This window comes from Lathamus discolor, chromosome 3, assembly GCF_037157495.1.
Source record: "Lathamus discolor isolate bLatDis1 chromosome 3, bLatDis1.hap1, whole genome shotgun sequence".
NCBI classification, from domain to species: Eukaryota; Metazoa; Chordata; class Aves; order Psittaciformes; family Psittacidae; genus Lathamus; species Lathamus discolor.
Genome location: NC_088886.1, coordinates 5,235,422 through 5,262,407, shown reverse-complemented (window position 1 = coordinate 5,262,407; position 26,986 = coordinate 5,235,422). Strand labels below are relative to the sequence as shown.

The 26,986-nt window shown below is 43.9% G+C and overlaps 1 protein-coding gene across 2 annotated transcripts in view; it reads right to left on the bottom strand.

The window, feature by feature from the left end:
- The window catches only part of DAB1 (DAB adaptor protein 1), a 484,717-nt gene that overhangs the window by 457,403 nt on the left and 328 nt on the right, over window positions 1–26,986 (bottom strand). Inside the window, exon 1 of one of the 2 annotated variants that reach the window (XM_065673260.1) lies at window positions 26,627–26,756. The exons of the other annotated variant lie outside the window; for it this stretch is intronic. The gene's annotated coding sequence lies outside the window, so the exon portion shown is untranslated. Of the gene's footprint in view, window positions 1–26,626; window positions 26,757–26,986 lie in introns of those variants that run through there. 2 annotated transcript variants of the gene reach the window in all.

The following is a 26,986-nucleotide window of genomic DNA, read 5'->3' as shown; positions in this document are numbered from 1 at the left end:
AAGAGAGTGGCTCAGGGCCTGAAGTCACCAACTCTTGTCTGATAAATGATCTCTGAAATAGCCACCATCAGCAGGAATCTCAGAGATGCCATTGCTCTTACAGGACTAAACAGCAAGAACATTTAACCAACTGAAGGTGACACTGAGCTAAGAAATGTGAGCAGAATCAGCAGAGAAAGAATGTATCATTAATGACAAGTTGGAGACTAGGATATAATATCTGAAAGCTAAAGCCTGATCCAGAGCAGCACTTCCTATTTGTTCATTTAAATCTTTCTTCTAACATGCATGTGGTGAAACTATGGGTGATAAAAGGGCAAGTATCTGTACTCCAGCAAGTTACACTGAATACAAGTACAAAATATGGTGTTATTAGAAAACCAGACATATCAGAGAAGTATGGCACAAGCACGAGATGCTAAGGTGAAGGAGCTTATTCTTCTTTTCCTATTGCATAGAGACACATTGGTTATCTCAACAGATACCCCACTTTGAGTGCCACTCCTTAAAACATAGAGAAAAGTCAGTTTTTCTTCCAAAGCAAAGCCAAGCTGAGATTAAGTTAAGGAGGTGCTAAGCATCATCCAAGAATGTCCAACAAGGCAGTAACAGAAGAGAACATTCATCAGCCCTTCTCCTTACAACTGACAGGAGGACAAGCGGTACAAAGAATAAGGCATTAGAAAAATGAAAGTCTTGTTAGCAGTAAGAGTGGTGAAGACCCAGAACAGGCTGTCTGGGGAAGATGAGAAATCAATATCCAAGGTTTAAAAAAGAGGTTAGACAGTCTGTCAGCTTCTGGAGATGAGACAGGTACACTTCATCTCACCTAAGAGCTTGGCAACATGCTAAGTTACCTCTCCAGGTCTTTTACACACCACTATTTCTGGGATGTTTGTAATGCTTCAAGTAATTTGTCTCAATTATGAGATTCTTTCATATATGAAAGAACACATCTAATAGTGTTAACATGTTACCCAGTTCCTCTCTCCCAAACATCCTCTTTTGAACAGAAGACACTAAATTCAGTGAGAAATGAAATGTTTAGATGGTTTTTCACACCCCCTTTAGCTTTGTTTCACTTTCTTGTCTAAGGGCTCGATGCTCTGGATGTTTCTATCCTTAAATTTATTTCTCCTCAAAGAATTTTAAGAATAACATAATATTTTGTAGTACTACTCTAAGGTCACTACACGACTCATCTTCCTTGTTAATCATAAGGTGATGTTTTGATCTTGCCACTCCTTTAAGTACATAAAGTGCCTGAGGTATGTGCTAATTGATGCAGTGCATCCATTTAATCCAGCAAGCAAAAGAGAAGTATCCACTTGTACCACAAATCCCCTGTTCTCTCTACTCACTGGCATCTCTTTGAGTTGCAGAAATCAACGCAGTGAGGCAGTCCCCAACCACACAACCACTTCCTAAAGCACCTCCTACTGCAGGAGACACTTCCTCCTGCATACTAAAAAACCAGGACACTTGAAAATAGTGTTCTCCCACAAGATAAAATTCTGTCCTTTATTTGTAGTCTGGGGAGCAATTTTTGGATTACTGAAGGATTTTGCAATGCAAAACAAATTAGAATATCAGCATTTGCTAAACAAATACTGACTGGGACCTGCAAGCTGAAGAAACACACAAGAGCCTTTCTACTGCAAATATCACTAGATTTAAATCAGCAGAGAATTAGGTTAGTTTGTAGGCAGAAGCTCTTCCCTGTGCGGGTGCTGAGGCGCTGGCACAGGGTGCCCAGAGAAGCTGTGGCTGCCCCATCCCTGGCAGTGCTCAAGGCCAGGTTGGACACAGGGGCTTGGAGCAAGCTGCTCCAGTGGAAGGGGTCCCTGCCCGTGGCAGGGGTTGGGACCGGATGAGCTTTATGGTCCCTTCCAACCCAAACCAGGCTGGGATTCTGTGATATGATCTTAGCTCCAGCAAGAGCTAAGCAGAATACTTTTGATAACAAGAGGTTCTGGATAAATGACACCAGGTCAGTGAGCCTGCAACACTTCCCCTGGAGCCAAGGCTTCCAGGTGCCTTGGAGAAGCCATGGAGAAGCTCCGCAATGCAGGCTGGCGTGAGGCAACCATCCAGTAATTGTAGGGTGGCCCAGCTTCCACCCTTACAGCTCATTAGACCCACAGTAACAAATTTAGGATCCTTGTTTTCCAGTAGGGAAGAACACAGAACTGCAACCTATCATTTTAAAAAGCAAACACTTTAATTGGGTTTTACTCCCAAGTAGGGAGCCATCTTTCCCAATTCCCCTCAAACCAGAAATTCCCACTTCAAGCCTGGTACTGGTTAAGAAGATGGGAATTCACTGGTGCTTCAGAAAGGGAACGCATATCCCCATTTATTTCCAAACCCAGCTAAACACACACCTTTCAAGCAAGGAACATTACCAGGACCATTTTTGCTCTGATGGTGGTGTACTGAGAAGGAAATCTCTCTACTTTTTCTAGAACTACTTACTCCTTACAGATTAAAATCACTAGGCGACATTCTTAATCGGTACTGGCCAGAATTGCTAAGATGAGAACATTACCAAGTTCATTTACATTTGCAAAGTAAACCAATTTGAACAGTACCCGAGCACTAGCAAGTAGCAAGGATGAATGTTAAAAGACTCAAGAACAAAAAGCTCTTGGGCACAGCGCTACCTTCCCAATGCTCACCTTTCTCCACATCACATTCAAGAACACCAAGGCGTATTTCTTTCTACCCCACTCCTATTAAAACCTCTTGTGCAGAGCAAGTACTCTTGGTGCATAATGAAAGAGAAGTTTGCACTGGGAATTAGAAAGTCCCATGCTGTGGAGGATGCTCCTTCCTGCTGCTGCCTGGTCTGCTGCTGCCTGGTCTACCTGCAGGGATGCGGTGGGGCACTGCCCTCTCCCAGGCCACTGATGTCCACATAACTACCTTTAGTGACAAGTGAGGAAAGATTGAGGCAACTGTTGCATTTCTTGGCTTCCAAAGTTGAGTAAAATCACAGCTGATGACAAATTGGGTCCCTTGTTCCAGTCAAATAGTTCAATTTGTTCAAAGAAAGTTTGATGAGCTGTAAAGCTGACAATTTATATTCCAGTCTCAAGCCCAGCCTTGTCTAAAGCAAGTCTAAAGGAAACACTGACAGTGTTAGCTGCAGCACCACTGGGTACTGCTTTAATAACTTTTTAATCACCCACAGACAAAGTCACATCTGATTAGAAATAAGCTGGTTCCTTGAAAAAGAAAAAGCACAAAATCGCTCCAAGCTCCCCATTCTTTCTAAAGAAATTAAAAGTACATTTTATTCCAGTTAAAGAACACAAGGATGCAAGAGAGGAGCAAGGCTGGATGCGTGACAGTTCAAACTCGTCTCTCTTTAGATGATCTTGAGCTCTAAAGAGAACACCTGTAGCCTCCAGAAATGCTGTGTTCTTGTCCTTTAAAGAAAGGAAAAACAATAGAACAAGATGTAGGAAATCTGCTACAGGAGGTTTAATTGCAACCATTTGTAACCTGCATTTCACCCAGATACATATCTTATTTTTAAGCAGATATTCCTAATTAGGCAGAAGAAGTGGTTATCACCAAGTGAACAATTTGCAGAATGGGGTTATCAACACTGATATAACAGAAGTACCCCAGATATTGATCCAGAATTAGACGGCCATCACAAATTGCAAGATCCCAGGATCAATTAGGGGACAGGGAGGAAGGATGCAAGACACCAGGACCACAGCTCTTGCATCTGAATGAGGACTCAGCATGACCCTAATCGACTTTTGCCTGGGGAGGTGACAGGGTCTGAAATGGGCTTTCTACTGATACAACCTCCAGTATCACAACATCTGAGACCCACTGTGGTGTGCATGTGTATTCTTACGGCCCTTTGAGGCAGGGAATCCCACTGCCTCCCTAACCTAAGCAATCTACTTGGAGTTATATAGAGTCAATAATGGAAGGGGAATTAAACATGAGTCTCGTGCATTGCAGGTTAACCTGCTATGCTACCAGGTCATCGTTCCACTCTGGAGATGTCATTCCAGGCTATTAAGGTACTGCCTGACTCTAGCAGCCTTGTCCAGGTTTTAAGGAAGCCTAAGAATAGACAAAAATTGATAGTTGGTCTGGCAGTCACATACAAAGAAAGATTTAAGATAAGGGGATCCTGAACTAACTGGGGTTTTTGCATTAAGTATATCAGCTTATGGGGCACTGTGCAGCCAGCTATTCAAAATCTGAGTACGAAAACCAAACAAAAACAAACCACCCACTTCGATATATTAGTTCAAAGTAGTACTGACACATCATCACAGCACTGCTAGGGATAAGGCCCATGGGGACAGCATCGTCCTGCTGTAACACGGATCCGTGTTTCAGAAGTTGATCAGGGATGCAGCACTGGGCCCTGTTTTAAAGCACAGACATAGCCATAACTCAACCTGCAGTTTCAGTCCACCCATCAAATAAAACAGTATTTTCCAGATCTGCAATCATTTTCTTCCCACAATCCCAGGGTGCCATATAGCCATTGAAAAGAGCTTGGCAGTGAATCTAGAAGGCAGGTAAATATTAGCATATAATTTGCAAATGTTAAGACTGAAGTATTGAGGGGTCTCTGGTCAGAGAAGGAAGCAAGCCCTTTCGTCCTTCACTTTTACACAGCAAAGAGCAACAATGCAAATAGGACAGAGGCAGGGAGCAGGCTCTGAAGCTCAGCTAAATGCTCCTTGAAAACTTCAAATGGAAAGCTCACAGTCTTAGGTTGTTTCTCTTAAGCAATGCACACCGTGGTTGCTGGCACATGGGTGAAACAAATTGCTGCTGTAAGCCTATTAAAGAGGGAAAAAAAGGCTACCATATGGTGCTGACTGCGGCATCCCTGAGCAGGTGAAATGCGTCCAAAACAGTAACTACCACACTTAATTATTTTGACAAATTCCATGATTCAAGGTGGGAGCTTTTTTGTTTGGGGTTGGGGCTTTTTTTTGTGTGTTATTTTTTAATAGGCTTATGCGCTATCCTCACCCAAAACCAGTAACTTCAGGGATAAAAAATAAGATGAGGAGGAGAGAAGAAACCACACACATGCAGACATTTGTGTCATTGAGAAACAGGCATGGATTCAAGTATTGAGTTTGTGAAACTTAAGACAACACGGGTGTTGGCACACCAAAGAGAAAGATGCACTAAGTACCAGAGAGTTGGTTCCTGATTTCCCTTATTATCTAACCTGGATAGCACGGTGATACCAGCACTAAGAGCTGGTACATAAAGTACACAAGTCCATAAAGTACATAAAGTACACAAATACATAAAGTACACCTGATGAAGATGGTGAAGCCAGACAGCACCTGTGCAGACCACCCCAGAACCTGCTTACACCCAACATGGACCCTTCTGATGCACACTGTTGTGTTCCAATGCACTAGAAAGGCTGAAGAGATCTGAGATATGAGGATAAAAGACACAGTGAGGCTGCTGCCCTCCCTGCACCAGGTTTGCTCCCTGCATGGCAGGCTGCACAGGATTCACTGAGCACCACAGGCAGACAGATTAGCATCTGCAAACACAGCTCTGAAATGTCACTGGAAACAGAAGAGGTTTCCCAGCCCCAGTAGTTCCCAGTGCTCACATATGCTTTCTCCCTCCCCACATTAACTCAGTTGAGTTGTCAATGCAGCCTGATGAGGTTAATCAGCAATTAGGTATTTCAAAAGTATGTACAATAAGATGGTCTCAGGTTTATTATAATCCCAGATTGTGAAAAATGCCATGCACAGTATCTGCCTTTTGATGTGAAAGCATTCACAGAATCACAGAATCCCAAGGGTTGGAAGGGACCTAAAAAGATCATCTAGTCCAACCCCCCTGCAAGAGCAGGGTAACCTACAGTACATCACACAGGAACTTGTCCAGGCGGGCCTTGAATATCTCCAGTGTAGGAGACTCCACAACCCCCCTGGGCAACCTGTTCCAGTACTCTGTCAAATTACTCGAACAGTTCACTGTTGGCTGATCTCAAGGTCTGTGCTTCTGATATGCTCAAAAGAATATTTAGGCAGCAGCTTCAGGCAGATGTGGTTTCAAACCATGTGTAAATGAAACTGTTGCTTCTGCATTTCAGCATCGTGCCTTTAAGACCAAACCAGACAACAGCACAGCCAGACCTGAGACTTTCTGAACTCAGGAACAGGACTACGGGTCAAAGCTTTTCTGTGAACTTCCATAGGGATACCGCTACCTGGGAAATATGGTCCCGATTGCTAGCAAGCTGCCACATCCATCTCTTTCCATTCTGAAGTTTCACTTGCTCTGACATTCTAGAGTCAAGAGACAGAGGGAATCCAAAGAGCAGCTTCAATACAAGCAGCATACAGACCAAGTAGCACATAAATCAATTAGGCCCATGCACAGAATGAGGCACACTTCCACGTTATTTCCCATTTAGTGTGAAGTTTCACAGGATAATCCTGGGATCCTCCAGAGCTGCACTTGCTCCTCTCCTGTTCCCCTCACTGCATTCCACCATCACATGTATCATACATTTAAAAGAATCAGATTGAGTTATTCCAACACTCTTTTTCCCATCATAACCTATGTTATTAAGAGTTAAAGACATAATTCTTCTCAAAAGAAGAGATCCAGTAATAGTTTCCACAGTCCCTCATGCCTGAATCAGAGCTGTCTCAGCAGGATATCCACAAGACATTAACCTAATTCAAGCAACAAGAAATGTCCCTCTCTACATGGCTGAAAAGTCCCTGGTAAAGACCCGGAGATTTGATTCCCTGTTTCTTCCCTGGGATGAACACTTCAGGTGAACTCAGCTCATTATATCCATCAGGAGCTGAGCTCCTGAGGTTCCCATGTGTTGCCTTGAGCATTTCACACCTACAAGTTACACATTTTCCTTTCTTTAACAACATCCTAAATCCAAACTCTTTAACGTCTTGCAAAGGGGATACACACACACGCCCCCATATATACACACACTTAAAGCAGTGATTTAGTAATTTCCTTTCCCCTCTAAAAGCCCCAACTTAAAATAGAACTTTCGTGGCAGAATCAGCTACAAACCCACGTTCAAAACCAGAGCTTGAGGAATTTGATTTCATTATAAAAAAGAACCTTAATTACCAAGGGTTGGGGTGTTTTTTTTCTTCCCTTCATAAGATCCTACAAATCTTAAGGGAAAAAAAAGCCTTTCTGTGGTCCTTCCACGCTCGCACTAATTTACTCAAAAAGCCCACAGTAATTTCCCCGAATAGCTTCCAAAATGAATCCCATAAAACAGCCTCTCTCACCACTACTGCCTTTTTCGTGGGTGAGCTGAAGGATCAGCTCCTTATAGGGCTTATTTGGGGGGAAAAAACCAACATATCAAAACCAAACAAACCCCAAAACACTCAAACAAAACAGTGCTTGTAATTTTAAATTCATAATACGTGTTTTAAAGCTGCCTACTCTGAGCTGCAGGCATCTTGCTCTATGTGAGAAATACACCAAAACCAACAAGCACTGCAACTACTGCAGCTATTCCTCCTTGGAAAAGGAAGTCTAACCAGAGCTAAATTTGACAAGTAATAAAATACAGCCTTGCCAAAAACACCAGCCATGAACTAGCTACAATTGATCTCTGGTGGCAGAGAGGCATCTCCAGGGGAGACCGGAGCTTCCTGAAAAGGTCACTGCATCCCACACCAGCCTCAGCATGGGGACTGATGATCTTTAAGGTCCCTTTCGATGCTAGCCATTCTACGATCAGGGCAGGGTAGCTCATATGTATGTTTACAGCATCATAATATGAGCTTGAAGCACAGAAAACGTAAGTCGGGAATCTTGGTAAGCCAAAAAGCTGTGGTCACAAGCCCTGGCCAAAAGATGCGTTTGCTTGCAACAGCTGCTTGCTGTATACCCAGCAGAGCGGCATTCCAGCATCATTCCCAGGTGGCAAATCCCAGATGACAAGCTCCCCCAGGACAGCCACCTGAGCATCACTGTGGAACACCGTGACGCAGTCCAAGCTGAGCAAGCTGCAGTGACATTGGCCTCTGCTGCAAAGGAGAGCTAACAAAGGTGTACAAAATGCTCCTGCCATGCTTCGTCTAGACTTGGGGAAATAGATGGAACATGAATCTACCACACCACAACTGCTCCAACAGCAGCCCTCAGATTTCAGTAGAACCCCTGAATGGGTTTCATTCCACCCAGGACACCTGCGATTAATCCTAAAGCCTCAGGATCCAACAGCATACTTCTCCACAAGCTGACTTAAGCCTCTGCAGCGAATGCTCTGAGAGACAACCCCATCTCCCGTGATTTACCCCAAACAGACAATCCAGTGTGATGAATTGGTTAGGGGGATTTCCCCATTAATCTGAGCTTCTTCCAAGAGTTCAATGCCTACAGCAGACTGCCTTTGACAAACTCCCGGTCCATGCAAATGAGATGGGATGCTTTACCACTAAGGGAATGAGAAAATAGAATGAAGACATCTGTGGATTAAGCAGAGATGTGAGGACAGACGGACACACATAGCTTACAAACACAACACTAGGAGCTTCATCCCCAATATTAGACAGCAGAAAAACTTATTAACCATCAGTCTTGTTGTTAACGTAATGGACATAACCTTAGGATCTTTGACCACAAACAGCCCAGCCTCTCCAAAATTTACTACTGGAAAATGCATTATTAAATCAAATCCGAGCATGGCTCAGAATCTCAACTCTCTTTGTTCCCTGATGCTGGGCAGAGGTGGAGGGAAAGGGAGGGGTGTTATGAGCAAGCTGGCTCAACCGATTTCTTGTAAATACCATAAAAATGAACACTTGACCATAATCTATGAATTGGATATAAAGAGAGAAAATAATTCTTAAGGAAATGAGTGCTTTTAAGTGCTTTTTGAGCATCAAATTGAAGAAAACATTTATGCGTTTTCCATCGTATTGTGAAGCACCATGTCAGGCAGGATCAACCACATAAAATTACTTTGTGACAATACATGTAAATGGTTTTAACATCCTCTGTCCCTCTAAAGCACTAGCAAAGACTACCCAAGCCATCTGAGAGTTCAGGATTGTAATAGGGCCTTAGAAGAGATTACTTGCAGACTAATCATATATTTCCTCCTGGAAGCATTCTACAATTTGAAGTACCATATTCACACTGCACATTTCACCTCCGAAAATTACTTCTGAAAGAGCCAGTGAAAAATTATACACTGCATAGACACGCATATATCTAAATGATATGCATGTCTAACAGAAATAGATTATTTTCAAGGGGTCCCAAACTCAGCTCTTCTATTTGCTCATTCAACTGCATGCTATAATAATTTATGTATGGGCATCTATGCATTTCAATCAGAGACACAGAATTGCCAGGGCTTTCTGCTTGCTCATTTTTACCTGTTCATATAAAATATAATAAAAACAAGCACATCTTTAAAAGGAATCAGGTTGGGGTTTTTAAAAGATATGAAAAAGAATATAGTCTAAAACCCTGTAATGCTGAAAAACCTTCAAAGAAGGGGTATTTATCAGAACATGGAATTTTAGTGACACTTGCTTGGAAGCAACCACCAAGAGGTACCTTCAACACATCTTCATTATGCATCCTATGCAGTGTCTTTCCCAGAAAACTCTTTCATTCCACACTTCTCCTTCTAAGGAATTCAAGCTTCTAACTTGGCCTTGTAGATGCCAGCCAAGTCAGAATGACTCAAACAGCAACCGGTCAAAATCATTGGTGACCCAGTAACAGGTTCAAGCACTTCAATGTACCCCACATTCCCACTTGAGCAAGGAACAGTGAGGCAATACTAATACACAAGGTATTTTTTTGGTTACAAACTCCAAAACCACACGTGTGTGCACACAACCACCTTGTTTAGGATGCAAAGTATGATTCCTCCAAATCCTGCTTTAAATGATAACAAACCAAGATACAATAAGACTGGTTTGATACTTGGATCAACCCAAAAGAAAAAACCTACTCATCACCACAGGAAGTTTTCCTGATTGTTCAGAAAAAAAGCCTGTTTCTTACCCAAGTGTACCAGCAGATAATGAATGGAAGTGCTTAGGGGCTTAGGAAATCTTCAGGCAAGCTGCAGAGGAAACTACTGGGATCCAGCTTATTCCCAAGCTCAGCCATTTCATCAGCCGGCAGAGCGCAAGCCGTCCTGTGCTGCACTCCATTACAAGCAGTTTGCCTTCTACTGGCTTTGTGTGCTCCTAATGAACTCGAAAGCAGTAACACCACACTGGAAATACGTTGGGGCAGCAATAAAAACCCATAATTACATTCTTGTATCTTTGTCACGCCTGGAAATGTCCAGATTGAGCAGCAGTAACTTGCTAGAACTTCAAGTGAAACAAAAGTGGCTCGAATCACTGCAGCCCTACTTGGTGCAACCAGAGTCCTAGACCTGCAAGAAACTGTATGAGCCACAGAGGATCACAGGTAAGGTGAGCAAAAGGCAAGGCTGACCTTGATTTCACCTGATTTCGTGGATGTGTTAACCTCTAGTCTCATCTGATGTGTGAATATGAAGCAACTTTAGCAAGTCAGGTGTATTTATCCATAATTGCTATAGCTACAGACATACTTGTGGGATGGATATAAGAAGGCTGACTGCATCCCTACCTGTAAGGTTGACCCAAGTTGATGAAGTTGGAGATTATAAAGAACACCCCAAACCAATCTGAAATATGGCAGGGGGGTGGAATTAGATGATCTTTGAGGTCCCTTCTAACCCAAACCATTCTACAATGATTCCATGACATATATCTCCATTTTTCTTCAAAGCTGCAGCACATCCTGTTGTACCAGAAAGCTGACCATTATTATTTCTGATTCACCAGAAGATGTGTAAAGACCAGAAGAGAGCAAGCACTGTTACAGTGGCCTGAGGAGACGAACCACATCACTGTACTAATGCCGCTGCATCACACCTCAAAAGCAAACAAGCAGAAACCACAGTGTGGCTCCAGTTCCTCACCTCCATTTCCTGTCCACCCTTCTGTTTTCATCTTGGCCTCTAAGCTGTTCACAGTAGCCAGCTGTATAGAACTCCACAAAGAAATCATTTGCTTTCTCTACATCCCAGTGCCATGGCATAGCAAAGATGGAGCCGTGTTGCCTTCCTTCCTCACACAGATATCATCAGCCTTATTCTCATGTTCCTGCAAACACCGCTGACCCTGTACTGGTGCTGGACACAGAGAATACAGACAACCTGATTCACAGAACACAGCTGCCTTTAATATCTTTATAACACAAAGAAATTAGATCAATCTCATAATCAAAGGTGAATGTCATGTTCAAAAAGCCAAGGCTTTAAGCTTGTTCCTGTAAAACCCTGCGGCACAGCAACACAAAGTTTAATTTTCTTCTCTGTTTTACCACAGAGAGGGGAGAAGAACTTGGTTTCACTGCCCCATTCATGGCGCATCCTTGGGTCTTTATTGAAGTTACTGACTCCTGGATGCAAGAGTCTCCAAAGTAGCTTTCAATAACTTAATTAAAACAGTAATAAAACCCCACACACCAAACTCTCACCACCTTCTAAATTGTCTTTGTCTGTGTGAGTGCAGTTGATCAGATAAAGGATATTAAATGGCCTTTAAGTCTGACAGCAAAGAACAGCTCTAATGGGAGTCCCAAACAGCGCTGCTAGCAATATACTGTACTTACAAAACTGTAACATCAAGATGCCAGAACAGAGCCGTGACCTATATTTCCTGCAAACCAGTTTTCTTCTTTGTGGAGTGGATGGAAAGAATCCAAGTGCTTTTTACGTTCCTTTTCGTTCTGCTGGAACTATGCCTTATCTTACACATTTTTCCTACACCCAACTTTTCTATGCCCCGCAGCACTTAAAGCATGAATTATCTACAGTCTATTTATGCAGTTATAAACAATAAATACTGCAAAATCCTGTTTAAGCTGCAATTACCGGGAACAGAATTCTTTATACCTCATTTCCCTACTTTTAAGAGAAGCCAAACCCCTTAAAGGGGACTCCTAAACAGAAGAATGGCGTTACAGAGGAATAGAGGTCACACATTCCGAGGAATTGATGTGGATTCATTATTGATGAAGTACAGCTTAGCTGATGCTGTCAGAACATGTAATTTTGAGGGTGGAAAGGTGTGAACTCACAAGTTTCATAGGATTTTGAGGGTCGGAAAGGACCTTAAAGGTCATCCAGTTCCAACCCCCTGCCATGTGCAGGGACACCTTCCATTAGACCAGGCGCTCCAACCCAGCTTACCAACTTTCTACACATTGTAGTACTGCAGCTTACCTAAACAGTGTAAGCAAGGCAAATATTAAGCTTAGGCCATAGGGACAGGCTTACCTGAGCTTCTAGTTAGGTGACACCCAGAAACATCCACTGCTAGCACACGGCAAAACCATCACTAGGGGCTGAAAAGACTCAGAGAAAGAGCCGTTCTGTCCCATTTCTGAGGGTCACTGCTTGGCTTCTGCACACATGAAGACACCGAAGTTTTCAATATGAATATCAACGTCAGGAATTTACTCTTTTGGGTACTACCATCCTACAGGAAAACTGCACCCTTTAAGGAGAAGAATAAAATCAAGACAATGTCTTTAGAAGAACTGAGGTATCTCTACCTGACTTTGACTCCCACTCCCTTGTGATATCCCTAAAAACTCCCTTTTTGCCTCAGGAGGAGTCACTTCACCCATGCCTCATACAGACACACGATGCTCAGAGTGGTCAACAGAACACCTGCAAGGATTCCTGCTAAGCTTGTTTTCCTCACTCCACCCCCTTACAGCTCTCCTTGCCAAATGCAAACACTTTCCCTCAGGCAGGAAGACTTGGAAACAGAACACCTGATGCCGGGTTTATTCCAAAGCTGTCCCACGTGTGTTGAGTGTCAAAGAGAGCCATGTTGTGCCACAGCACCCACTTGTCTCGGGGAAATTGAAATCGTTCTGTGTCTAACACTTTGAATGATTTCCCAACTTCTCACTTGCCCCATCTGCTCCTCTCAGTTCATTTTGATTTGTTTTAGCCTTTTGTGCTTGCAGTGGCACCAACAAAACTGCAGCATCACTGCAAGCTCCTCTGCTATGGAGCAATGCCAAGCTCGCCTCAAATTCAGCCTCCTCCAAAAGGAAGATACCAAAAAATGAGATCTCAGACCACTTCTGCTGCCTCTCCCTTCCTCCAAAACGTGCACAGGCAGCTATCTGGCTTCAGCGCTGAGCTCTACAATACACCAACTATAAGATTACCAACATGAAAATTATAAAGCAGATGTCCACAGAACACAGCAAAGCACATGAATGCCATATCGCAGTCCCAATTTTCCTTTATTAGTTGGCCCAATTAGCTAAGGAATTACATCAAAATTACTTCATAGAATCACAGAATGGTTTGGGTTGGAAGGGACCTTAAAGCTCATCCAGGTCCAACCCCTGCCACAGGCAGGGACACCTTCCACTAGAGCGGCTTGCTCCAACCTGGCCTTGAACACTGCCAGGGATGGGGCATACTTGAGTTTATGTATTACTTTGTTTCTTTGCTGTTAACATGGTATTTATAGGACCTCTAAGGCAAAAATACCAGCTATTTGCAACACTGCAGAAACCAGGATTCTGAAACCAGACAGAACTTACAGTTAGGTGGGAAAATTGGTAAAAGCAATGGGTGAGACACATACATGAAAGGGATCTTTTGTTAAGACACTACCCAAGGCAGGCAATCACAGTGTTCTCCTTGAACAGTCAGGATACACTCATCCAGGGTTTTAAAAAGGGCTTTAAATATGATGGAAGAAAGATGTCACTAACAAAACATGGACAACAACCACGACAATCTGCCCATGCAAGACTCCCTTGAAAAACACCTAACTCTGCGCAGAACCTCAATAAAGGAAACTGAAAAACCCCACTCCCACAGGTTTGTTCATCTCCCCACAGGCTTCAAGTCAGCTATGACCAGATTAATGAGGGTCCACAAAGATGTAGGTGTACCTGTGAGAATGCAATCAGTCCAATACCCTCTGCTGAGCCACCAAGCACTGACTACACCGCATTGCACAGAGAGAAACAACTGATGGGGAACACTTAGAGCTCCTATCCCTACTTGTATTCAGTGTTACTGCAAGCATCATGCCAACAAAAGCTCAATACTCTAAGACAGTGGCTGCATGTTGCCTTAAGTTTATGTTAAGGAGGTCCTAAGCTCAGTAAAAAGAAATGTTAAACCTCTCCAAAACTCTGGCATACACTTCAAGTGCAACATACCAAGCACCACAAGCAACTTGACATGTGGCTTGCTTTCGTATTTGTAACACATGTTCAGGATGTACCAGGTAACCATGAATTTCTGCTTTAGCTTCAGTAAAGCACACAGTGAGTGTACCAATCTTCACCCATACTTGGCACAAGCTCCACTATGCCAAACCATGTAGCTAGACTTTCTTACAGTAGCCTCAGTGGTGTCTTATTTCCCCAGTGTTCATTCCTTCCTTCTGGTGAAGGTAATGAAATTTAGCTTTACAATTCAAAAGATATATGGCTATACATCTTAAAAGAGAAGTCACTAAACGCGCTGCTGCTGCAGCATTCTGAGCAGCCAGTCACTAAGCTGAGCTGGTCCTGAATTCAGGGAACGTCGTTCAGCGGCCATTGGGGAGTAAATGAGGCAGAAAGCAAGTTAGCCAGGCAACTGCGGAGCCGAGAGCCCAATCAGATGTGGGAGCTGCAGGGGAAGCAAAGGTGAACAGAGCTAGAGAGCCAGAATCTGACATTTGCAAGGTAAAATATGATGTTTGCCACTAATAGGTAGAAGTAGGAAGAGAAATCTCACTGGCAAATATGCTGGCTGCTTCATAAACTGCTCCTGGGAAACTCTTTGGAAGGCTGGAGTGCATAGCAGTGCGCATGTGTTCATACAGCTGCTTCCGTAAAGGGGGAAAACTAAAGCAGGATACGTATCAAAAGAATGAATTATCTACCTTCAACGGATACACTACCCTCCTTCAAAAAGCACAACTGCTCCAGTCTCTGTTCCTATCTGTTGATGTCTGCTGACAGCTAAAAAGTACTATTCCACCCCCAAATTTGTACCTCTGAAATAGGGGCTATATGATCCCCTTGTCACCGTGAATTTCCTTATTAGGGGCGACATACAGCATCATTTCAATGGTGAAAACTCAGTTTTGACATACTGGAAGAAAAGTTGTCAGCCAAATACCTCCAGCCAATTGCAAAATACTCTAACTTCATTAATAATTTAAGAGGAACCTTTTTGTGTGGCTCTTTTACTATACAACTCCAAGCTACTCCACCGCACAATTACAGTACCTGAACTTGGCTTTTTAAATGCTGCCTTGTGTAAACTCCACCGTGTTTTGCCCCTGAAGTGATAATCTGAAGGCAATAGAGTCTGTAATAAGTTACATTACAGATGAACTCTGCTCCAGGTCCTCCGACTAACAAAGGCATTGACCCTAGAACCCTGCACAAGGTGACACTCTTCCTACATGATTATCAATTTATTTCTTCAAAACATGCATACAGAATGTTACAGGGACAGACAAGCATTTCCACAGGGGGAAAAACAGAGCTTATTTCAAATTAAGAAAGCCACTTAGAATTGAGATTACTCAGATTCACAATGAACTGAGCAAACCACAACCTCCAGGACCAATAGTGATATTCAGCCTAAATCATCCCTCTATATGGGAAGAATGCCTGGTCTCCTGTGACTTGGCATTAGATAACCTGAGCTTGTGGAAAGTGAACTGGAAAGAAACATGCAAAGGAAATAAAAGAAATGCCTGGTCAACCTATGTCCCCATTAGGAATGGTTCTATCTGAGGACTGAGTTGCTCAAGGAATTGGTAGTGGTACATGTGCCTTTTCATGGTAACCTGTGCAAATCTGGCTCAGGCTGATAATGATCAAACCTAATTACAATTTGACAGCTCTTCAGTGGCTTATACAGTGCTTAAGATTTTATCACAAGTCTCATGATATTTATTCTTAAGGCCTAATTCTTAAAGTCAAGCAATTACGCAAGATTTTCCACTTCCAATAAAAATGAATTGGAGTTTCCATCCCATGAGCTTGGAACAAAGCTTTAAACATGACCTAAATGCAATCGAATGGTTTCAAAACTCAAAAAGAAAAGCACAGATTGTTTAAATTTGCAAGATTTTTAAACAGAAAAGGTGATGTTTTAAACACTAAGTCAGGAGCTGGAATGGTTGGTTGACAAAGCTGCTCATGAATCGTCTCATTTCAACTTCTGATGCTCAGAATAGACCAGCAGCCACTATCACAACCAGTATGTTCGTGGCCTGTAGAAAAATAGGTTGGGAGAGTAGGACTGACCTCTCCTTGAGGCTATTCTCTTGGCCTTCATGCTGATACACAGCCTCATCTGGCCCCACTCTCCTTTCAGGGAGCACATTCCCTTTCCAAGTTCCCATTTCGACACTTTATGCCAGGACACCAACTACTTATTCTTTTATTTTCCTCCAACATAGACATTTAAAATTCTGCTGGATCACTGTAAAAGCTTCATACAGCTGCATAGCCACATAGAGATGGATACAAATTACATCTCTAGGGGGCTGGAACTCGATGAGCTTTAAGGTCCCTTCTAACCCAAACCATTCTGTGATTCTAAGTGAAATAACAGATTTTAAACCAAAGCCATTGGTTCAAACTACAGCAAAATATACCACCTGCACAATGAATTACTTCTGTTCTCTACACCTTAGCACCACTGAGTGCCTTGCCAGAACTTAACACCTTTCCTCCAACACTGATGCCTGTCTCCTAGAAATAACTTGTTCCATCTCCCATACTCTAGTCCAGCTCAAGCACCTTTAAATCAAGAGAAAGACATGATAGCAAGGGAGAGGAGATGGTTTGCTATCCTACACTGGCTTTTGGCTAAGTTCTTCACCTAAGAAAGCCCTTCTGGCTGGGAGCAATGAGCCAGCTGGCCCTGTACGCAGCAACCTTGACTCTTTGGCAGTCACCAAGAGCAGACGCATATTGCAATAATTCACCAGAACACATTCCCAGCCTCCAGACATTTGGGAACCTGGCATTTCCACACCAGAAGCAGTATCACTCCATGCATTACTCCTCAGTCCTACCGCAAACTTTTACAGAAGACTCGTCTGTGTAAGCTTTTAGCCCCCACAGCATCCCAAGGCAGTGAGCTTGCCTGGTTACCACCACCTTGTGCAGACTTGTTCTGTACCTGCTGCTCCCTTGTTTCATGTTTCATGTGGTCAATGGCTCAATGTCCGGCTGGAGACCAGTAACGAGTGGTGTCCCTCAGGGATCGGTGTTGGGACCGGTCTTGTTTAACATCTTCGTCGCTGACATGGACAGTGGGATTGAGTGCGCCCTCAGCAAGTTTGCCGATGACACCAAGCTGTGTGGTCCGGTTGATATGCTGGAGGGAAGGGATGCCATCCAGAGGGACCTTGACACGCTTGTGAGGTGGGCTGATGCCAACCTTATGAAGTTCAACCATGACAAGTGCAAGGTCCTACACCTGGGTCGGAGCAATCCCAGGCACAGCTACAGGTGCAAGGAAGAGATTCAGAGTGGCCCTGCAGAAAAGGACTTGGGGGTGCTGGTCGATGAGAAAATGAACATGAGCCGGCTTCAGTGTGTGCTCACAGCCCAGAAAGCCAACCGTATCCTGGGCTGCATCCAAAGGAGCGTGACCAGCAGGTCGAAGGAGGTGATCCTGCCCCTCTGCTCTGCTCTTGTGAGACCTCACCTGGAGTATTGTGTGCAGTTCTGGTGTCCTCAACATAAAAAGGACATGGAACTCCTGGAACAAGTCCAGAGGAGGCCACGAGGATGATCAGGGGACTGGAGCACCTCCCGTATGAAGACAGGCTGAGGAAGTTGGGGCTGTTCAACCTGGAGAAGAGAAGGCTGCGTGGAGACCTCAGAGCAGCTTCCAGTACCTGAAGGGGGGCTATAGGGATGCTGGGGAGGGACTCTTCATCAGGGACTGTAGTGACAGGACAAGGGGTAACGGGTTAAAACTTAAACAGGGGAAGTTTAGATTGGATATAAGGAGGAAATTCTTTCCTGTTAGGGTGGTGAGGCACTGGAATGGGTTGCCCAGGGAGGTTGTGAATGCTCCATCCCTGGCAGTGTTCAAGGCCAGGCTGGATAAAGCCCTGGGTGAGATGGTTTAGTGTGAGATGTCCCTGCCCATGGCAGGGGGTTGGAACTAGATGATCTTGAGGTCCTTTCCAGCCCTAACTTTCTATGATTCTATGTAACACCCTTCACTTAATATATCAGAAAAGACAATTCCTTATTCAATTCTCCATATGGTTTTAACAGGTCTCTTTTCTGGGGTGACCTTGTCTTGTTCCACTGCCTCTTTTAAACTGGAGGGACACAGAAGCTTTCCCCAGGGTAGCTCAACTGCACTCAGAAAACAGACATTCAGCTAAAAATCCTTCACTTCTGTTTCTATATAACAGTTCCTGTCTTCCGAACTTACTTGTCCAACCCAAACCTAGCACAGCAGTCCAGAACCTTTAAAAGAGGGATACTCGCCTACTTACTCCAGTTTTCTTCCATATGATACTTACAAGACATGACTATACAGAATTCAAATCACATAGCTTGGAAGGAAATCAGACACCCACATCTTTGAGATCTCTCTGGCTTTGGATAAGGGAAACCTTTAGGTCCACCACATCAAACCAGAAGACTAGGATTTTGATCATACAATGAGAAAGATGGTAACACTTCGACCCTAACCTGCTGCAACAGCCAAAACAGTGAATACTCACTGCAACCCTGCTGTTTTCTTTCTATACTTGATTCCTAAGAGGAACCTCAAATATGCATAATAAAAACTGGAACATTTCAGACACTAAGCACAGCTGACCCTTACATAAAACTATTCTACTTCAATAACGTGAAGGAAATGATGCATTAGTATCCAACACGACTGTTATAATTTGTAAAGACAGCAGGGATGCTGAAAAGCTTTCTTTTTTTTTTTTACTATTAACAGTATGTCTGTTCCTAGTAAAACACACACTGTAACACAGTAAAACACACACTGTAACACAGTAAAACACACACTGTACTAAAGCGGCATTATGACTTGAGAGGCCACTCATCCTGATGTCCTGATCTCAGGACATGTTCTTCCAAACTCTCACATGCAATTTACACTTACATGTCCACTAACAACTGTTGGGAAGTCATCTGTATGGATAATTGCTATAGACAACTTGTGATTTAACTGAAGTGATGCCACCATTACCAACAAAGAACAGACTTTCAATCCTAACCAAGGCTTGACTCCAACTCTATGCAGTCCTCCTGTGCACCAAGCCACAAAGCCTTTTGCCCATGGAAAATACTGAACCAATATAATTTAAAGCATGAATTTAAGCTCATTTGACAGGCTGAAAACCCATGTGGAGGCATGGTTATTTCAATAGTGAAGTCGCAATTTTCAGTTTAGCTTTAGCTAACTGAAGGCATTTACACATTAAATCTATATAAGCCAGTCCTAATCTGAAAGACGTTTCTGATGAAGGCCTGTACCAGCTTAACAGTGTAGGGAAAAATAGATCAATTTAAAGGGAGACTTGCTCAGTGATCACGTACATCTCAGACCTATGACTGGAGGGACTTTGGCTTAGTGACAGTAATGACACACTTTAACACAAGCCTGACATCATCGCTTCATTCGCCAGACAAATAAGATTTCACATTGGAAAACAGTAATGACAACAAGTTAATATTTTCAGTCATAAGTTATCTGCCCAAAGAGCACTTGACCTTCGCTGTTATTTCCACCCAGCTTGCAGTAAACCACCTGAGTGTGTACAAAATGTAATGACTAAAGAAATATTAAAAATGAGAGAACGTTATTAAAGTAGGTCACAATTCAAACAGCACCATCACGGTGAAGATGATGTTTGCAACTACATCACTCACAATCCTTCTCGCACAGGATGAGCTACTCTATAATTTATTTTGCCTAACAACAGCTTCTGTCCATATTCTCTCTCACTTCATCCCCAAAGACTCTATTAACGCAGCCCACTGTGCCGCATGACCGCATAATGCCCACATGAGGCATGAAATGTCACAGATCACAGCTTTACACCTGGCCAACATAATATATTCATCAAATTCTTCCAAGCAGTGGAAGCATTTGTTGTTATTTTGTGGGTCAAGCCACACAGAGGCAGATGGAATGGGCCCTTTATTTACATGTGAAGTCCCTAAGCCCATACATTTTATTTATGATGAACAAAATCTGGGCTTACACAGTCATCTAAGAAGCTTTGAACCAAAGACGTTGTTATTCTACCAAGATAAGGAAGAGTGGTTTCCTCCAATGCTTCTGCATGACAATGAAGATTCATTTTGCTCCTTAACATTACATTCCACATACTCTGAACCTCTTAAAAAGCTCAGAGCTGGGATTTTGATTCACATCCTGAGAGGAGATCAGCGTAATTAAGACCCACTTGTATGTCAAGACAACTCCAACAGACAGGAACAGAATGGTGTGACTCCCCAGCTGTACCGTAAGCCTGTGTAACACAGAGTGGAGTGGTCAGCTCTTCCTTTTAACCAGAAATTCAAGACACATAGATGCAGATATTGGCTTTACCCATCCTTCCATGGACTACAAAACAATCTAAAGCACCCACAAAGGCAGGAAAATGTAGAAAGGAAATCCTTGGATGCAAAAATGTATCACTTCATACATTATGTAAATTTTGAGTGATTCCAAATCAGCATTTTTAATTCTTGACATTGATGTTACCATGAGAGTTTGGGGGAAATTTTGACATACATAGCAAAAGTCTTTGCTATAAGGAGAGTATTAACCCTGTTAGCTTTCGATTATCTATGTTGCACATGAGTATTAGTGACATGGGTAGCCTAGAAGCCTAGCCTGATGATGTTTTAGCTTGCAGGAAAACAAAATCTCAAGGCAGGACTTCTAGTAGAAAAGAAAAATAAAGAAGTATCTGCTATTACACTGCTCTTCATGTATTTCTAATAAAATGGACGCATGGATGTTAATGTGTCTGCATCATATCTCATTTTATCTCTCACCACCAGCCACTGCTTCGTGACCTCTAAGACAGACTTCAAGCCCTTTGATGAACACACTAAAAGGCACCTCGGTAGATGCAGAGCAGTCCTTCAAGTTCACAGAACTGTATTTTGACTGAATCACAAATGCACCATCCCAAAACCTCCAAAAGAACATGAAGCCTCTTCTCCCTCTGAGAAGCATACTGCAATCCTACTGCTTTTATAGCTTGAATACCACAAAGCACTGATATTAACACATATGCATAAGTGGACGACTTCTTACGCAGAAGATCAAGTTCAGATAGCTAAAATCATGATTATAGAGAAGAAAATGTTTTACACATCAGCTCCTTTCTCCTGAAACACCAGTTTCTCTATCATGTGCTTACTATTGACAGACAATTCTTCAACCCACAGTCCTCCTAAAACAGGGGAGAGAACCACCATGCTACAGCTTAGGGAAGAGGAGAGAAATGGCCAACTCAAACTGTATGGGGACTTCTCCAAACAAAGACCAGAGTTAATCTAAACTGGACCTGGGACTTGTTAGTCCTTGAAACGAGCCATTGCAATGTCTTCTATTCATTGACACAACCTGATGTAAAGATCACCTGGAGTCACCAAGGTGGACCATGTTATACAGTACTCAGCCACAATACCTAAGGTTGATAGAGTTTAGAAGAACCTGCAAGTAATAACACGCATGCAAAGACATGACTACTAACACAACAAAATTCCAGGGAAGGGAGGTGCAACGATGCAAGAGCATCTTTAGCTACCACTCCACAAAAAGGAAGTTAAGTAGAAAGGAAATATCAAGTAATGCTGAGAGTCTGTCTGGATTTCCTTTCAGCTTAGCAACCCAAGGTGAAGAAAAGCCCTGGGCACATGGAGTTGCAAGGCAGGAGTGACCGGAGAGCCTTGAGCCTGCAGGGAGGAAAGCACATTGACCGAAGCACCCATATCCTAAAGGAAGGTAAAGCATTCACTTCATCCTCATGACGAAGTGAAAGCTCAGGCTTTCAAATGAGATGTAAAAGAGAGCCCTGACCATTCATCATCATTAAAGATCCCATGACAATTCTTGCAAGAGTAAAAATGTTAACTAACATGTCCTGGCCAATATCCAACTCAGATAATTGCATTCTGCTTCCTAAATTCCCCTTACAGTTTCAATTGGATTAGTTTTTCTTCATTCCTCTTCCCTAAACCCCTCCTGCATAATGCTTCCAGCCCAGAATGCCTGCTGTATTCCACTCCAGAGGTGTGTGAATTATCAGTGTTGTGCAATCCCAACATACATTCTGTATACATTAATCAAGGAAAATGCTTTGGGAGCTGGAGTAAAACCCTCACCTCTCACTGCGGAGCATTTAACTTCTCAAATGAGAAATCCCACTGATGTTATAAGATTCTTTTTCTTTATTCCTAAAATATAGCCCTGCAAGGAAGTGTAGAGGTACCAAACTCAGCCTCCTGCCAGTCAGAAACATCCTTTGTTGGGCCCTGCCCTGAGTTTAAGGAGGCAGATGCAGTTGCTTTGACTTCAATAGAACTCTGCTACATTAAAACAGGAGTAAATATTCACACAGTATTTTTCCACTAAGTCACTCATGTTTAAATGTTGCAAGAATCAAAGAATTTGGCTGTTGAATGCATCAATCTGTGGATAGGAGAGAGGAATATCAGAACATATTCTCCTCACTTCTAACTGGCTTGCACAATCTTCACGCTATTTTACAGGCAAGTTGGAAGTTCTTTAACTTGGCATAGGGATGAAAAACGAAAAGCGCTATGAAATATGAATCTCCTGTTGTTTGTAATGTGTACTCTACTGTAAGTACCCACAATACTATGGAGGCAAACTGAAAAGTCCTGACCCAATGCATTTTACAAACAGGAGGAGCAAAGGTGATTTATGTGCATAAAAGCAAAAACTGACAAGCCTTTGATTTTCTTGTAGAACAATCCCAAAACGATTGTCAAGAGGTTTTTTGCCCTCTGCACTTCCCATAATGGGACCATTTTATCCAACAAGCTGTTTTATAGACACCATATATAGGGTCATTCCATCTGCTATCCAGGTTACTCAAAAGAATACTTTTCACTCCCTCCTCCAAGAGCTCGTAGCAGCAGAGAACTGCTTGTTTTCATTTCCAGCCTGCTTCTGCATCCCTGGTGACGTGTACAACCACAATCATGTCACCTGCTTCTTTCCTTAGAGCTCTGACAGCAGAAGGACATCCTTAAAAATCCCAGAGCACAACCGCAGTCAGATGAATGGGGAACACAGAACATACTCATTTTGGCATTTCCTCATGAGGATCACAACCCTTCTCCCTTCCCCCTTGTAGACACTGAATAGGTGTCACTGTGAAAGCACTGTATTTGCCAGCTCCAGGCTGGGTTCTTTGCAACATCATGCTTACTTCTCTACACCAAGTGTGGAAGGGGTGACGTGGGACCTCCAACAGCATACTACTTTCAGTGGCAAATCCTAGTACTAAGGGATGAAACTACGTGGTGAAATTATAGGTTTGTAGCAGGTTTGTGTCAGGCACAAGCACGCCTTGGGTTCATCCAGTGAGCACAGATGGATCTGCAAAGGAATTTTATGTCAGACTCAGATGGTTGAAGAAACACAGACTATGTTTCTGATCTGCAGCACACATACAAATTTGGTAGGGAGAAAGCTTATCATCAGAAGTGACTGACTCCAATTTTCTGCCATTCTGGGTACCAGTTTTTACTCCAGCTCAGCTCCTCTTGCACACAGTAGCTGAAACGAACACTGGAAACAATACCCATCCTCAACCATACACTCATCCGTTCCCATAGTTTCACTTCAGTGGAGAAACAGGCTTGAACAGGAGAACACTGAAGTTGGCATCCTTCAGGTAAGTAGTGCTCAAGATTACTTGGCATTTCTACAGTAAACACAGGGTTGAAAGCTTAAGTCCTTCCACTGAAATTTAATCTCAAAAGTGTACAAGTGAAGTGGCTTCACTGGAATAACATCTCAGCCACTCCTTCCTTCCCACTTGCATCCTAAAACTACTCTATCTGGAGTGGAAACATTGGCATTAGTGTGCTCTGAAACGCAGTAGTCCCTGCTACAACAATCAATACAGAATTAGCATGACTACAGGAGCAGAAGCTTGGGATTAGAGAGAGCTAAAAATGGAAGGATTTCCCTGCCCTCCTCTCTGCAACCCGAGGAACCCTTCCAAAACCTGCCTGTAAACAAGTTCATTCTCTGTCAGCTTTCTGGAGGAAATCATTACAGAGGCAAAATAAGAGAGCACCGGGTGCCACTCTGCAATAAGCATCTGTCAGTCAAGCAGGCATCACCCCACAAGTCACCCCAAGCACTTGTATGATCCAGGAGGAGGGTGCTGGACACAGAGGGTTTGCTCAGAGCACTGCTGGAATGATCAGACCAAAGCTGTACTTCAGCCAGTGTCATGCTACATTAATATCTTGTTACTTAAAACAGAGTCATCCTCTTGGCCCCTCTCTGCTTCAAGCAGTTTATACATTTAATTCAATTTAAGAGATATGTGTTTGTTTACTAGAGCAAACAAAAACCAGTCATGAAGAGCTGCAGTTAGAGGGAAGCAAGCAACCTGCTTGCCTTCCACTCAAAGCTGAAGGTTTAGCACTAAATATTGACATTAGAAGGTAAGCAGCTTAGTTCCACTGCTGCTTTTCACACCTCCCAAGTACCCAGTGGAGAATTTGATGCAAGATCACGGGAGGAAATGTGCTGACCTACACTGTGACTTCAGCATTACATCCCATAGAAACCACCATCTGAAATGTGCTGAGGTTCCTCAGAATAAGCCTTCATCACTCCATTTGCCAACACCACCAACCTCAGGCATCTTTTTCCCTTTCATCTCTAGTTCTCCTTGCCTTCATTGCTTGCAGCATCACAGGCAGAGTAAACCAGGCACAGAAGAGAATGGTGGTATCATGTACCACTGCACTCTACCTGGTTAAGGAAATATATTCAAGCAGCAGCCCTCACTGAGAATTAAAGGAAGAAGGGGAAAGAAAAAGAAAAAAAGAAGAAGAAGAACAGAAGAACCTGTTGCAAAAAGGAGAAAAATCACTCAAATCAAATAAAAGCTTTAGGTTTGGGGCTCTTTTTACTTAGATTTTGGGTTTAGATTTACCACTCATGAATACCTACAGGCAGTTTAACAACACAATTTAAAAAGCACAGTCAAATCAGCTCAGATTCCTTAAATCCAACATGATTATTTCCCATAGAACTATTGAAGTCTACTGAAAGCGTAGCTGCAGCATCAGAGGGTTATTTGCTCCAAGGACCTTTTTAATATGGCTGTATTGTAATACTGCAGTGCAAAAGCCTCTCTGGGCATAAAAAGGGATTGAGCTCAGAAACACAACTTGTGGGCAATGAAAAATACATTTGCTTCAATTTGCACTCATTTAATAATAGCATTATTTAAACAGATCAGTTAAAAGGACTACCCTCAACAGACAGCAGTGCACCTCTTCTCCTGAGGCTCCCAGGGCACGGAAAGCTATTCAGCTCTGCAAAACCAAATGCTCAAAGCAACCAGCAGCACTAGAAAGACCATGTTTAAACGGGAGGAAAAACGCTCTGTGGCTGACCAGAACCAGAAAACGCATCCCCTCTCTGTATCCCACCCCCAACATTTCACTTTAAAGCTGCCATATATTTCACTAGCAAGGAAAATGATATTCTTCCAATAGAAGTAACAACATATCTGTCATCACACTTTGATTTTCATTCACAATCCAAAGCACACCGAATTTGCACACACTAGGAAACAGCTACCGGGCGCATGGTGTACCACATCACCAGTCAAACCCCATTTATCCTCGCCTAATTATTCTCCTACAAGGTTATGCCTAATTGCCCACTAAGCTCACCGATTCATCACCTACACTAGACACAGGCGTTGAGGAAAAAGCCTGAAAGGCACCCAAATATTTAGTCGGGTTGCAAATCTGAAACCAAGCGGGGACAGAGCTGGGTCAAGTTGCTCCTTCCCGGCTGCGCGCAGTGGATGGAGAAATCCCCGCTCAAGTCACACACACACAAACACAAACCCAGGGAAGAAGCCGGTGCCTCCCGTTCGCTCCCCGCAGCTCCAAGTTGGCTCTGGAAGTGTTAAATTATTCCACACGCCGCTGAGCTCCGGGTTCCCCGAGCGGAGCCGTCGCTCGCACGCACGTCCCGGGCGCGCAGCTCCGGCCGCCAGCCGCGGAGGCACCAGCCCGGCCGGGTCCCGTCTCCCCCCCCCCCGCCTCGCTCGCTGCCGCCCGCCCGCCAGCGCCTCCCTCCCGGCAGATAAAACTTTGCGCTCAAGTCCGCACCTTTCCCTCCGCACCGGGGTGCGCGGAGGCAGCGGCCACCCCACCACCACCACCGCCACCACCTGCGCAACGGCGGGGCGGAAGGGTACGGGCGCAGCCCCCTAAACCGCGCATCCCCGCGGCTCGCTCTTCCTCCTACCTGCAGCCGGCGCCGCTCCCCGCAGCGCCCCGCTCATCCTCCTGGCTCGGCGCGGAGGGCTGCGCGCCCCCTTCCTTCCTTCCTTCCTTCCTTCGCTTTCCCTTCCCTCACTCCCCTTCGTTCTCGCCGCTGGACGCGGCTCCCCGCGCAGCGGTAGCGCCGAGCCCCTGCAGCCACCGCGCTGCTACCGCATTCCCCCTAATAGCGGGGCGCGGCTCGGAGCCCCCCGCCCCGCCCGGCACAGCCCGGCCAGGCCCGGGGGCAGGAGGCTGCGCACGGCGAGGACCCCCCCCACTCTCTCGCCCAGCAGCATCGGCCCGGCCTCCTCAGTCGGGGCTCGGGGGTTGTTGTTACGGGATG